Below are 13,647 nucleotides of genomic sequence, written 5' to 3'. Positions count from 1 at the left end.
TGTTTTGCAGCAGCAGTATAGTGCAAGACGTAAAAATTACTGCAAGTTACAAAAATAAATAAATAGTGCAAAAGAGGAATAACGAAGCTGTGTTCATGGGTTCATGGACCCTCAGAAATCTGATGGCGGAGGGGAAGAAGCTGTTCCTAAAACATTGAGTGTGGGTCTTCAGGCTCCTGTACCTCCTCCCTGATGGTAGTAACACAAAGAGGGCATGTCCCGGATGGTGAGCATCCTTAATGATGGATGCCGCCTTCTTGAGGCACCGCCCCTTGAAGTTGTCCTCGATTGCGGGGAGGATTGTGCCCATGATGGAGCTGACTAAGTCTACAACCCTCTGCAGCCTCAGAATGCTCTCCACCATACATCTGTAGAAATTTGCAAGAGTCTTTGGTGACATACCAAATCTCCTCAAAAGCAATCTTATTCTCCCTGAATTTCCATCAATGCCAGCATTCACCAATATGCAGTTGCCAATTAACCTATCAACTGATGGGAGGACTGTATTAATAACACAGTTTTAAAGTCAAACTTTCTGAATAAAATTTGACTAATGATGAGCAGAATGAGGAAACTGCAGAGATTGATGTTATTAGGATTCAATTTATAGGCAGTAATATTAATAGAATAAATAATTAGGAAGCAAAATTCAAACAGGGTTGAAGAAATTCAGAGAGTTCATTATTTGTTTTCTTGTTATGAAAAGGCAAGTTGTATAATGATTCAATAAAGCTGTAGTCATTGCAGTGTTTAACCTCATATCTTGACTTAGCTTGCCTTTAAAAAGATTCAAAAACTGCACTTGCAAAAAATCTTAATATCCAGCTAAGTTCACAAGGGCTCTTACATCCATGGGTTATACTTTTTATTGTTAGTTGGTGGATAAGAAACAAGTATGACAAGCGATACTGTATCTGAGAGAATATCACAGCAAGTAACAGTGAGTCCTTTGAGAAGAGCGTCATCTTTTTCAACATGGAGAGGTATCAGGGAGAAAATATATCATGTTGAAAAATCTAAATAACCCATACCAGTTTAATCCAATGCAACCAGAATTGTTGATTCTGCCTTATTGTCATGATTGGAATATCTAGATGACACCAATAGTGCTGTTTATGCAGCAGCATTTGTGAAATTTTGGGAGTGATTGGACACAGGAAGCCAACTTCTGCTAAATGAAGGCTTGACTGTACCAGAGGCTGCACATTGCTTCCACCTGCTGCTTGAAGTCATTCCTAAGTTTTAGCTAGAGCGGAGCAAACTGGCTGAGCATGGAACAGAGTTGTGCCCTGATTTTCTGTCACTGCTTTGGATATCTGAGTGTATGAGATGGTGAGAGGAGAGTGGTTCTACTCACTCAGAGCACCAAGAACCATCCTGATCTTGATTATGAAATGCCACTTGCGGGAGGTGGCTTATGAGTGAATGTTCAGAATAGGAAGGTGCACTGTCAGGTTAGTAAATAGATCAATGAATGCCATCCCCAACAACTGCATGATTTTTAGAAGCGTAACACTGCAGTTTAAATGGAAATCTGAAATTAAAAGCAGAAAATGCTGGAAATACTCAGCAGGTCAGGCAGTGTCTGTGGAGTAAGAAACAGAGTAAATGTTTTAGGGTGAAGACCTTTCACTAGAACTGGAAGTAAAGCACATTTTAAGTTGCAGAGAAGGTTGTGGGGGGGGGTGGAACGTGGAGGGGGTGGTGGGGGAAAGGAGCAGCAGGTGTGAACAGGAGAGATTGAATGGACACATGGTGGTGAGGGTATTGGTATTGGTATTGGTTTATTATTGTCACTTGTACCGAGGTACAGTGAAAAGCTTGTCTTACATACTGATCGTACAGGTCAATTCATTGCACAGTGCAGTTACATTGAGTTAGTACAGAGTGCATTGATGTAGTACAGGTAAAAACAGTAACAGTACGGAGTAAAGTGTCACAGCTACAGAGAAAGTGCAGTGCAATAAGGTGCAAGGTCACAACAAGTGACGTGAGATCATAGTCCATCTCATCGTATAAGGGAACCGTTCAATAGTCTTATCACAGTGGGGTAGAAGCTGTCCTTAAGTCTGGTGGTATGTGCCCTTAGGCACCTGTATCTTCTACCTGATGGAAGAGGAGAGAAGAGAGAATGTCCCAGGTGGGTGGGGTCTTTGATTATGCTGGCTGCTACACCAAGACAACGAGAGGTAAAGACAGAGTCCAAGGAGGGGAGGCTGGTGTCCGTGATGGGCTGGGCTGTGTCCACAACTCTCTGTAGCTTCATGCGGTCCTGGGCAGAGCAGTTGCCATACCAAGCCATGATACATCCAGACAGGATGCTTTCTATGGTGCATCGGTAAAAGCTGGTGAGAGTCAAAAGGGATAAACCAAATTTCTTTAGCCTCCTGAGGAAGTAGAGGCGCTGGTGAGCTTTCTTGGCCATGACATCTACGTGATTTGACCAGGACAGGCTGTTGGTGATGTTCACACCCAGGAACTTGAAGCTCTCAACCCTCTCGACCTCAGCACCATTGATGTAGACAGGTGCATGTACACCGCCCCCTTTCCTGAAGTCAATGACCAGCTCTTTTGTTTTGTTGACATTGAGGGCAAGGTTGATGTCATTACACCATCCCACTAAGCTCTCTATCTCCTTCCTGTACTCTGACTCATCGCTGTTTGAGATACAGCCTACAATGGTGGTATCATCTGCAAACTTGTAGATGGAGTTAGAGCGGAATCTGGCCACACAGTCATGAGTGTATAGGGAGTAGAGTAGAGGGCTGAGGACGCAGCCTTGTGGGGCACCAGTGTTGAGAATAATCGTGCCAGAGGTATTGCTGCCTATCCTCACTGATTGCTGTCTGTTTGTTAAAAAGTCAAGGATCCAGTTACAGAGGGAGGTGTTGAGTCCTAGGTCTCGGAGTTTGGTGACAAGCTTGCTTGGAATTATTGTATTGAAGGCAGAGCTGTAGTCAATAAACAATAGCCTAACATATGTGTCCTTACTGTCCAGGAGGTGGGCTGGGTACATCCGCAGGAGATATAAATAGGAAATGAGTGAAATCTAAAATTCCAGAATAGGAGCGAGAATATAAAGCTAGAAGTATGAGATATAAAACTGGAATGCCTGATTAATTGTATAACTTACCTCACACAATTCTACAAGCAATATTTGCCCATAACTCACCCTTAATGTCTTTATTGATCAAACTAATGCTCATGTCTGCCAACCTTCACACACTTATCTTTGTTCCAAACCCCATGCCCACATTTCAGAGCTTACACATACTCTCAGCTATTCAACCATGGCAGGCACACTCCAGCCACGTTGCAGAATGATCATCGATGTACTGCCTTCTCTCTTCCCAGCAACAGATTGATTCCAGTCAGTACGTTGTCCATTAGCTCATTCACCTGAAGGCATGAGTACTGGAACAACCACTACAGAGTCAGTGGTCGGCATGGGTCAGAAATGATTGAAAAGGGTAAGGAATAATGAGGTCGGAGTAGTATATAGGTTCCTTACAACAGTAGCTAAACTGTATGACAGTATAAACCAAGACATAATAGGAGACTTGCAGGAAAGGTAACGATCATATAGATTGGACAGATCATATTTGCAAGGATAACTTTGAGAACAAATTTATTTAGGATGGTCCCTTAGACCAATACAATGAGGAACTAATTAGGGTTCAGGATACTTTAGATCTAATGGTGTGAAATGATACAGGATTAATTAATGATTTAATTCTACAGGATCCCTGAGGAAAGAGTGATCATTGCAGAGTAGAATTTCAAATCCAGTTCGAGGATGAGAAACTTGGTATGAAAACCAAGTTTTGGACACCAAAACTAGTGTCCAAAACTTTACTAAAGACAATTACTAGAGTATCAGGACAGAGTTGGTTAAAATGTTTTGGGAAAATAGATTAAAGGGTAAAATGGTAAATTGGTAATGGAAGACATTTGAAAAGACTCAGCAACGATATGTTCCTGTGAGAAAGAAATACTCTATGAGAAGGCTGAACAAACCATGAATAACTGAGGCAGTTAAGGTATTAGATTGAAAGAAAAGGTGAAAATTAGTAGCCAAAGGATTGGGAAAGTTTTAAAGGCTAGCAAAGGAGACTAAAAAAAATGGAGTATAAGAGCAAATTGACACATCATATAGAAACAGACAGAAAGGGATTTTACAGGTGTATAAAATAATAGAGTAGCTAAAGTAAACATAGAACATAGAACAATACAGCACAGGAACAGGCCCTTTGGCCCACAATGTTGTGCTGAACCAATTACATTAGTAATAAAATACCCAACTAAACTAATCCCTTCTGCCTACACAATGTCCATATCCTACCATTTCCCTCACATTCATGAGCCTATCCAAGAGCTTCTTGAACACCCCTATCGTATCTGCCTCCACCACCACCCCAGGCAGTGTATTCCAGGCACCCAACACTCTCTGTGTAAAAAACTTGCCCTGCACATCTCCTTTGAACTTATCCCCATCACCTTAAATGCATGTCCTCTGGTATTAGACATTTCAACCCTGGAGAAAAGATACTGGCTGTCTACTCTAGCTATGCTTCTCTTAATCTTATAAACATCTATCAGATCTCCCCTCAGCCTCCATCACTCCAGAGAGAACAACACAAGTTTGTCCAACCTATCCTCATAGCACATGCCCCCTAATCCAGGCAGCATCTTGGTAAACTTCTTCTGCACCCTCTCCAAAGCCTTGACATCCTTCCTATAATGGGGTGAACGGAACTGAATGCAATACTCCAGATGTGGCCTAACTAAAGTTTTATAAAGCTGCCGCATAACTTCCTGACTCTGGAACTTAATGCCTCAACTAATGAAGGCAAGCATGCCCTATGCCTTGTTTACCACTCTATCAACCTGTGTAGCCACTTTCAGGGAGCTATGAATTTGGACCCCAAGATTCCTCTGCTCATCAACACTGTTAAAGGTCTTGCCATTAACAGTGTTCTGTCTATTTGCATTTGATCTCCCAAGGTGCAACACTTCACATTTGGCCAGGTCGAACTCCATCTGCCATTTCTCTGCCCATATCTGCAACTGATCTATATCCCGCTGTATCCTTTGCCAGTCTTCTACGCTATCCACACCACCACCAATCTTCGAATCATCTACTAACCCACCCATGTACATTTTCATCCAGATCATTTATGTACATCACAAACAGCAGAGGCCCCGGTACAGATCCCTGAGGAACACCACTAGTCACAGACCTCCAGCCAGAATAAATCCCCTCAACCACTACCCTCTGTCTTCTACGGGGAAGCCAGTTCTGAAACCAAATGGTCAATTCACCATGGATGCCATGCTTCTTAAGCTTCTGGATGAGCCTCCCGTGAGGGACCTTGTCAAACTTTGGGTCTTCATAGGATGAGACAGAGAAATTAATATTAGGAAACAGGAAAAAGACAGAGATTCTACATAATTACTTTGAGTCAGTCTTCACAATAGACAGCACTAAGATATCCCAATGATTACAGATAGCTGAGAGGTTATGGGCAGGAAGTAATTTAAAACAATCTATATCACCAGAATAAAAGTAATGACTAATGGGTCCAAAGGCCAACAAGTTCCCTAGACCTGAGGGTCTGGACTTTAATGTCATAAAGGAAGTGGCTGAGGAGTTGATGAGTGCATCAGCTGCAGTCAACCAAAATTCCTGGTGAAGTGCCAGAAGGTTGGAAAACCTCAAATGTAATGCAAGGAAGACCCTAAGCAGAAAGTTGAAAACTATAGAGGCCTGTTAGTCTTACATATATAATTTAGAAAATGCTACAAACCATTACTAAGGAATAATAACAGGACATTTAGAAAATTATAAAGCAATCAAGCAGAGTCAACATGGTTTTCTGAAAGGAGAACTGTGTTTGACAAATTTCCTGGAGTTGCTTGTATTAGGATTTCCAGAAGGTGTTCCATAAGGTGCTGCACAAAAGGTTACAGAACAAAAAAGAACATATAGGGTGGGAGGAATATGTTGGATAGGGAACAGCTAACCAGGAGAAAACAGAGTCAGGATTAAAATAGCAATCAATAATTAGTGGGATGCCACAGTGTGGGATCTCAACTATTTATGGTCTGTATTATTGACTTAAGATGAAGTTCAAGTTCAACTTCATTGGTATTGGTATTGGTTTATTCTTGTCACTTGTGCTGAGGTACAGTGAAAAACTTGTCTTGCATACTGTTTGTACAGATCGATTCATTACACAGTGCATTGAGATACTACAGGGTAATAACAATAACAGAATACAGATTAAAGTGTCACAGCTACAGAGGAAGTGCAGTGCAGGTCGACAATAAGGTGCAAGGTCATAACAAGGTAGATTGTGAGGTCAAGAGTCCATCTCATCATTTAAGGGAAATGTTCAATAGTCTTCTAACAGTGGGATAGAAGCTGTCCTTGAGCCTGGTGGTACGTGCCCTCAGGTTCCTGTATCTTCTGCCTGATGGGAGAGGGGAGAAGAGAGAATGACCTGGGTGGGTGGGGTCTTTGATGATGCTGGCTGCTTCACCAAGGCAGCGAGAGGTATAGACAGAGTCCATGGATGGGAGGCTGGTTTCTGTGATGTGCTGGGCTGTGTCCACAACTCTCTGCAGTTTCTTACGGTCCCAGACAGAGCAGTTGCCATACCAAGCCATGATGTGTCCAGATAGGATGCTTTCTATGGTGCATCAATAAAAATTGGTGAGGATCAAAGGGAACATGCCAAATCTCTTTAGCCTCCTGAGGAAATGGAGATGCTGGTGAGCTTTCTTGGCCATGGCATCTATGTAGTTGGACCAGGACAGGCTATTGGTGATGTTCACTCCTAGGAACTTGAAGCTCTCAACCCTCTCGACCTCAACACCATTGATGTAGACAGGTGCATGTACACTGCCCACTTTCCTGAAGTCAATGACCAGCTCTTTTGTTTTGCTGACATTGAGGGAAAGGTTGTTGTCATGACACCATGTCATTAAGCTCTCTATCTCCTTCTTAATTAATTCCTCAAACCAACTTATTGGCATGTGCACAAAAACGGTGAGGTACAGGTACAATGAAAAACTTGCTTGAGGCAGCATTCCAGGCATGTAGACACAGACAACAAATGGAATATAAATGATACATAAATTATACATAATTATACAAGCCAGTGAGGAGAGAGAGAAAAAAAAGACAGACATAATCAGAGACAAGTCCATGGTAGTGCAGGAGGTGGTCTGTAGTGTTCCTGGGGTAGGATTAAGGTTGTGCAGGTCAGTTCAAGAACCTGATGGTTGTAGGAAAGTAGCTGTTCCTAAACCTGGTGGTGTGGGTCTTCAGGCTTCCATACCTCCTGCCTAACAGTAGCACCTAGAAGAGAGCATGACTTGGATGGTGGGGATCTTTGATAATAAATGTCACCCTCTTGAGGCATCACCTCCTGTAGATGCTGTCAGTAGTAGGGAGAGCTGTGCCCGTGTTGGACCGGGCTGTGTTCACTACTCTCTGCAGCCTCTTGTGTTCCTCTGCATTGGATTTGCCATACTAGACCGTGATGCAACCAGTCAGGATACTGTCGACATACAGTGCATCTGTTGAAGTTTGTTAGGGTGTTTCGTGACATGCCAAATCTCCTTGAGCTTCTAAGAAAGCAGAGGCACTGGCATGCCTTCATTGTATTTGTATCTATGTGCTGGGCCCATGACAAGTAATCTGAGATGTTAACACACAGGAATTTCAAGTTGCTAACTCTCTCACCTCTGACCCACCAATGAGAACTGGCACGTGGCCTCCCAACGTCCCCTTTCTGAAGTCAATGACTAGCTCCTTGGTTTTGTTGACACTAAATGTGAGGTTGTTATTGCAGCACCATTCAACCAGATGTTCTATCTCACTCCTGTACACTGACTCATCATCACCTGTGATTTGACCAAAAATAGTGGTGTCATTGGTGAACTTAGAGATGGTATCGGAGCCGTGCTTAGCCACACAGTCATGGGTGCAAAAGAGTGGAGCGAGGTCTAAGCACGTTGCCTTGCAGTGCACTTGTGTTGATAATCAGTGAGGAGGAGAAGTTGTTACAGATCCGTACTGATTGATGTCTGCCATTGAGGAAGTCAAGGATCCAGTTGTAAAGGGAACTACAGAGGCTCAGGTCTTGAAGCTTGATGATAATTTTAGAGGGGATTATGGAAAGCATTCTGCAACCAAATTTGCTGATGATAGGAAGATGGGTGGTCAGTAAGTTGTGGCGTGAACATGTGGAACCTGCTAACAGATATAAATATGTTTAGTGATTAGGAAACAAGTTGCCAGGTAGAGTATAATATGAGAAACTGTGATGTTATTTACTTCAGAAGGAAGAATAAAAAAGCAAGTTATTATTTAAATAGAGTGAGGCTACAAAATGTTGTGGTCTAAAGGGATCTGAGGATTCTGGTGTATGAAATACAAAATAACGGCATGCAGGTATAGCAGGTAATTAGGAAGGCTAATGGAATGATTGCCTTTATTGTAAAGGTTGTGGAGCATAAAATAAGAAGTCTTGATGCAGCTTTTACACAGTAGTGATAAGACCACACTTGGAGTTTTGTGTACAGTTTTGATTTCCATATATAAGGAACGATATACTTGCATTGGAAGTGATTCCTAGGAAGAAAGGGTGAACATATGAGGTAGGTCAACCAATACTTACTACTGTTTATAAGAATGAGAGTGACCTTATTGAAGCATACAAGATTCTGAAAGGGATTGACGGGGTGATTGCTGAGAGGTTGTGCCTCCTAGTGAAGGTATCTAAAACTAGCGATCATAATTTCACAATGATGGGTCACACATTTAAGATGGAGATGAGGTGAAATTCCTTTTATCAGAGGATTGTGATTTTTTGGAATGCTCTACTTCAGCGACCTTTCAATACTGAATATATTCCAGGTGAAGATTGACAGTCATTTAAATAACTCAGGAATGAAAGGGATATAGGGAGAAAGCAAAATAATGGTCTTGAGATCAGGACTGGTTTGGCCATAATCTTAGTGAATGGTGGAGCATGCACGAGGGCCAATTGACCTTCTCCTGTTCTTATTCCTTATGTTTTTTATGTCCCGTTAGTATGCTCATTTTTATTTCGCCATCCCACATATCACTTACTCTCCATCTCATAATCCCTCCTGATTCAATCGCTCCTTCCCGCACCTCAACCTTGCCTTTATTCTTTCAATTACCCAAGAGTTTCCACCTGGCTGGTCCCAGCTGTTGAAACACAAAAGATAAAGAAACCATATCACTCAATCTGACAGTTGCAATCACAGTTCAGAGAGCTGCTCTGTATACTGTGTGGGATCTGCACCTAATGACTCATCAACTGGGGGGGGGGGGGGGGTTGCCCAGGTGTCCACTCAACCAGATAATGGGGTTGCATATTCTGCTGCAGACGTAGTCAGTGTGCAGCAGCTAGCAGATGCATTAATACTCATGTGGTAATGTGCTATCCAATTTTCTAGTAAGTGTGAGTCTCATGTAAATGTTTCCCAGGAACTAAATTCCAAGAAAATCAGCAATTGGAAGGCCGAAAGAAAACACACTGCATTGAATATTTTGGCTATCAATTCTTCAACCAGCATCTTGTCTGCATTATGGAGGAGCCCACTATGCTTATGGTTACATGGTTTCCCAGGTACTGCCAGAATTCTTTTGTTTCATCTCATGCACAATCCCACCTTCGCTCATAGTTCAAAGACGGATATTACTTGGTAGATTTAATAACCAAAGGTACCATACAGTATTAGATGATGAAAACACTTGAATAACATGGATGTTCTAAATTACTGTAATCTGCTGCATGTTATGCAATATTGCCATTGGCAAGAAATAATTGATTAACATCCAAAAGGACAAAGTGGAAGTTGACCAAAGCCAAAATGGTAGCAGCTTTCTGAAACCTTGGTGATGAGGTAAATGATGTTCATTACACGAGTGCCTATAATCTCCTTCCCCTGGAAATCTAGGCTCTGTCCATGTGGTAGGCATCCTCATGGTGTCATAAATTTTACCCACACTGCTTTGCATCTTCCTTCCATAGACTTGGTAAATTCAAAGGAATGGTGATGATAATGCTTCTATTGGTAGCACCGGGCTTTTTGCTAGGTTAAAAATGCCATAAAAGTTTTAATGTTGGAAAGAAGGGACATTCCCTTCAGGCGAGACTCCTCCCACAAGTGCAACCCACAAACATTTTTACTAACCACCAAAATCAAACACCTTCAATCAAATACAATCTGGGCAATATCGCAGCAAAATCCATCACTTACCTTAATCTTGCTTCCACAATTACATCAACTCACTCAACTGCTGATTTTATATCCCCATTTTTACCCAATCACTCCAATGGAAAACATTCTGCTTCTCTTTCCTGCAGGAAAGTAGTAATGGTAGTAATCTTCTCTTCCCTCACTTTCTCTAAATTCATTCTGACATATTGATAGGGAAAGCCCATGTGCAATCTTTTCTTTTAGCTTTGGTTACCCTTGGTGTGTATAATTTTTACCATTCAATCCCTGACATCTGTCCCTCCCAATACCCTTCCATGTCAAATGGATTTGAATTGCTCAGCTGAGGATTTCCAGTAGGATTTCTGGTGGCAAGTGAACACTGGGCACCAGAGTTTGTGGCTGCAATTGACTGCAAGCCTCTGGTCTGGTCCTGGCAATGGATAAGTTGGTTGATCCATCATGGTGTATCTCTTATTGTAGGCCAGCTCTATATCTGTAACCCTATATATCTGATTACTCTGAGGGATTCTGCCCATCTCCAAAAATACTAACACAAGATCAGGATAGTCCCATGGAAATTCAGGGCCACTATCCTACATCATAAGCTGACAGTGACTAGTCTACCAACGGTGACTGAAAACAAAGGAGACTACTTACACTAAAAAGAACAATAAAAAACTACAGATACTGAAACTCTGAAATAAAAATAGAAAATGCTGGAAATACTCATCAGGTCAGGCAGCATCTGTGGAGAGAGAATGAGTTAATATTTCATGTTGACAATCTTTCAGCAGAAATGGTCATCAGAGTTCATTGGCTTGAGACCATCTATGCCACAATCATGGTCTGGCATATTCAACACTCTACCATTACTATTAAACCAGGGGATCAACTCTGGTTCAACGAGGAGTGCAGAAAGGCATTACCAAACATGCCTGAAATGATGAGGTGCCAGCCTAGTTAAACTGTAATACAGGACTACTAACAAGAAAAACAGTGGGCAATAAACAGAGCAATCTCACTATCAACCGATCATATCAAAACACTGTAATCCTATCACATCTAGTTGTGAATAGTGGTGGCCAATTAAGCAGCTAATGGGAGGAGGAGGCTGCAAGAATAACCCCATCCTCAGTGATGTTGGAGCCATTAGCCAAGCTGTTTCAATACAGCACAGCACTGTTATCTATGCAACAATGTAAAAAATTGCCCAGGTATGTCCCATTTACAAAAAGCAAGGCCAATAAACCAGCCAATTACCACCTAATGTTCTACTTTCAATCATCAACTAAGTGATGGATGCCATTGTCAACAATGTTATCAAGTGGCAATTACTCACAATAACCTACTCACCAATGAACAGTTTGGAGTTCACCGGGACCACTCCACTCCAGGTTTTATCACAGCCCTGGTCCAACCATGGAGTAAGAGCTAAATTAAGGGTCATGTGAGAGTTACTATGCTTATCAACAAGGGAACATTTAACTAAGTGTGGCATCAAGGTGTCCTGGTAATACTGAAGTGAATGGATATCAAACTGAAAACATTCCAGTGGTTGGATTTGTACCTCACACAAAGAAAGAGGTTGTGGTTGTCAAGATCAATCATCCCAGCCCTAGGACAACACTGCAGATATTCCTTGGGGCAGCGTCCTAGGCCCAACCATCTTCAACTGCTTCATAAATGACCTTCCTTTCATCATAGGGTCTGAAGTGGAAATGTTTGCTAATGATTGCACAACATTCAATTTCATTAACAAGTCCTTAATAAATGAAGCAGTCCATGCCTGCATTCAGCAAGAACCAGACAATATGCAGGCACAGGCAAGTGGCAAGTATTATATCTGCCACAGAAGTTCCAGGCAATGATCATCCCCAACAAGAGAGAATCTAAGCACTGATTTTTGACATTCAATGGCACTATTATCTCTGAGTCCCCTAACATTGAGGTCACCGTTGACCAGAAACTCAACAGGATAAATACTGAGGCTACAAGAAGAGGTTGAATATCCTGTAGTGAGTGACACCCCAAAGCCTTTCCACCATCTACAAGGCACAAATCAGAAATGTGATGGAATAATCTCTACTTGACTGGATGAGTTCTGTGCCAACAACTCTCAGGAAGTGAATATCATGCAGGACAAAGCAGCCCACTTGACTAGTACCTCATCAACCACCTTGACCACTGGTGCGCAGTGGCTGCTATGTGTAATGTCTGCAAAATGCACTGTAGTTACTCACCCAGGCTACTCAACTGCTCCCTCCAAATCCACAACATCTATCACTAAGAAGGACAAGGGGAGAAGGCACATGGGAACATTGCCACCTGCAAGATCCCCTCCAAGTCAAGCATCATCCTGACTTGGAAGTATATTTCTGCCCTTCATCAGTGGGTCTATGTCCTGGAACTCCCTGTCCAACAGCACTGTGAGAGTTCCTTCACCAGAAAGACCCCTACATTTCAAGGTGATTCACCATCACCTTCTCAGGGGCCATTAAGGATGGCCTTGCTGGTGATGCCTAGGTGTTGAAAATGAATATAAAAAAATATTTCCAAAAATGCATCTTAATTTTATGACCGTTCGAGACTATTCCACCCTGCCCACCATATCTTCCCATGTTTGTCCCTTCAGACCCCACCGTTCAATCACAACCAATGGACCCCATTCTTTGGTCACAGTAAGATAACTCTTTTAACCACTTTGGACATTTCCCATGCGTTTCCTGCATTTCTGCACATTTCTGCTCCTGCTCAACATCTGGGGTACACTATTATTTTTAAGATTACTGCAGGCATCATTTCCTAGTCTTGTTGGGTTCTGAGCCCATTACAAGGCTCCAGAATTCTCTCCTCGTCTCATTGAATCATAGAATGATTATAGCTCAGAAAGAGGGTATTTGGCCCATTGTAACTGTGCCGGCTCTGTACTAGAGCAACTCATTAGTTCCTCCTCCAGCCCCTTCTCCATGGCCTTGTGAAACCTTCCACACCATATATTCATCCAACTCCTTCTTCAAGACCACAGTGGAATTTGCCTCCACTGCATTTACAGGCAGTGCATTCCAGATTCCAACCACATGCTGCGTAAAGAAGTATTTCCTCACGTCACTCTTATTTCTCTTCCCTTTTATTTTACAGCTGTGGCCTCCAGTCGTTGCTACCTCCACCAAAAGAAATAGGCTCTCACTGTCCACTCGGTCCTGATCCCTCTTCATTTTATTAAATCTTCCCTCATCCTTCTCCATAAAGAAAACATCCCTCTAATCTATCCTTGTAGCCTTACTCCCTCATCACAGGAACTATGCACATAAATCTTTTCTGGATCCTCTCCAATGTCTCCAAATCCTTCCTATATTGAGGCAACCAGTACTGAACATAATACTC

Source organism: Pristis pectinata, chromosome 11 (genome assembly GCF_009764475.1).
Source record: "Pristis pectinata isolate sPriPec2 chromosome 11, sPriPec2.1.pri, whole genome shotgun sequence".
In the NCBI taxonomy this organism is placed as follows: Eukaryota; Metazoa; Chordata; class Chondrichthyes; order Rhinopristiformes; family Pristidae; genus Pristis; species Pristis pectinata.
This window is presented reverse-complemented; position numbering follows the sequence as displayed.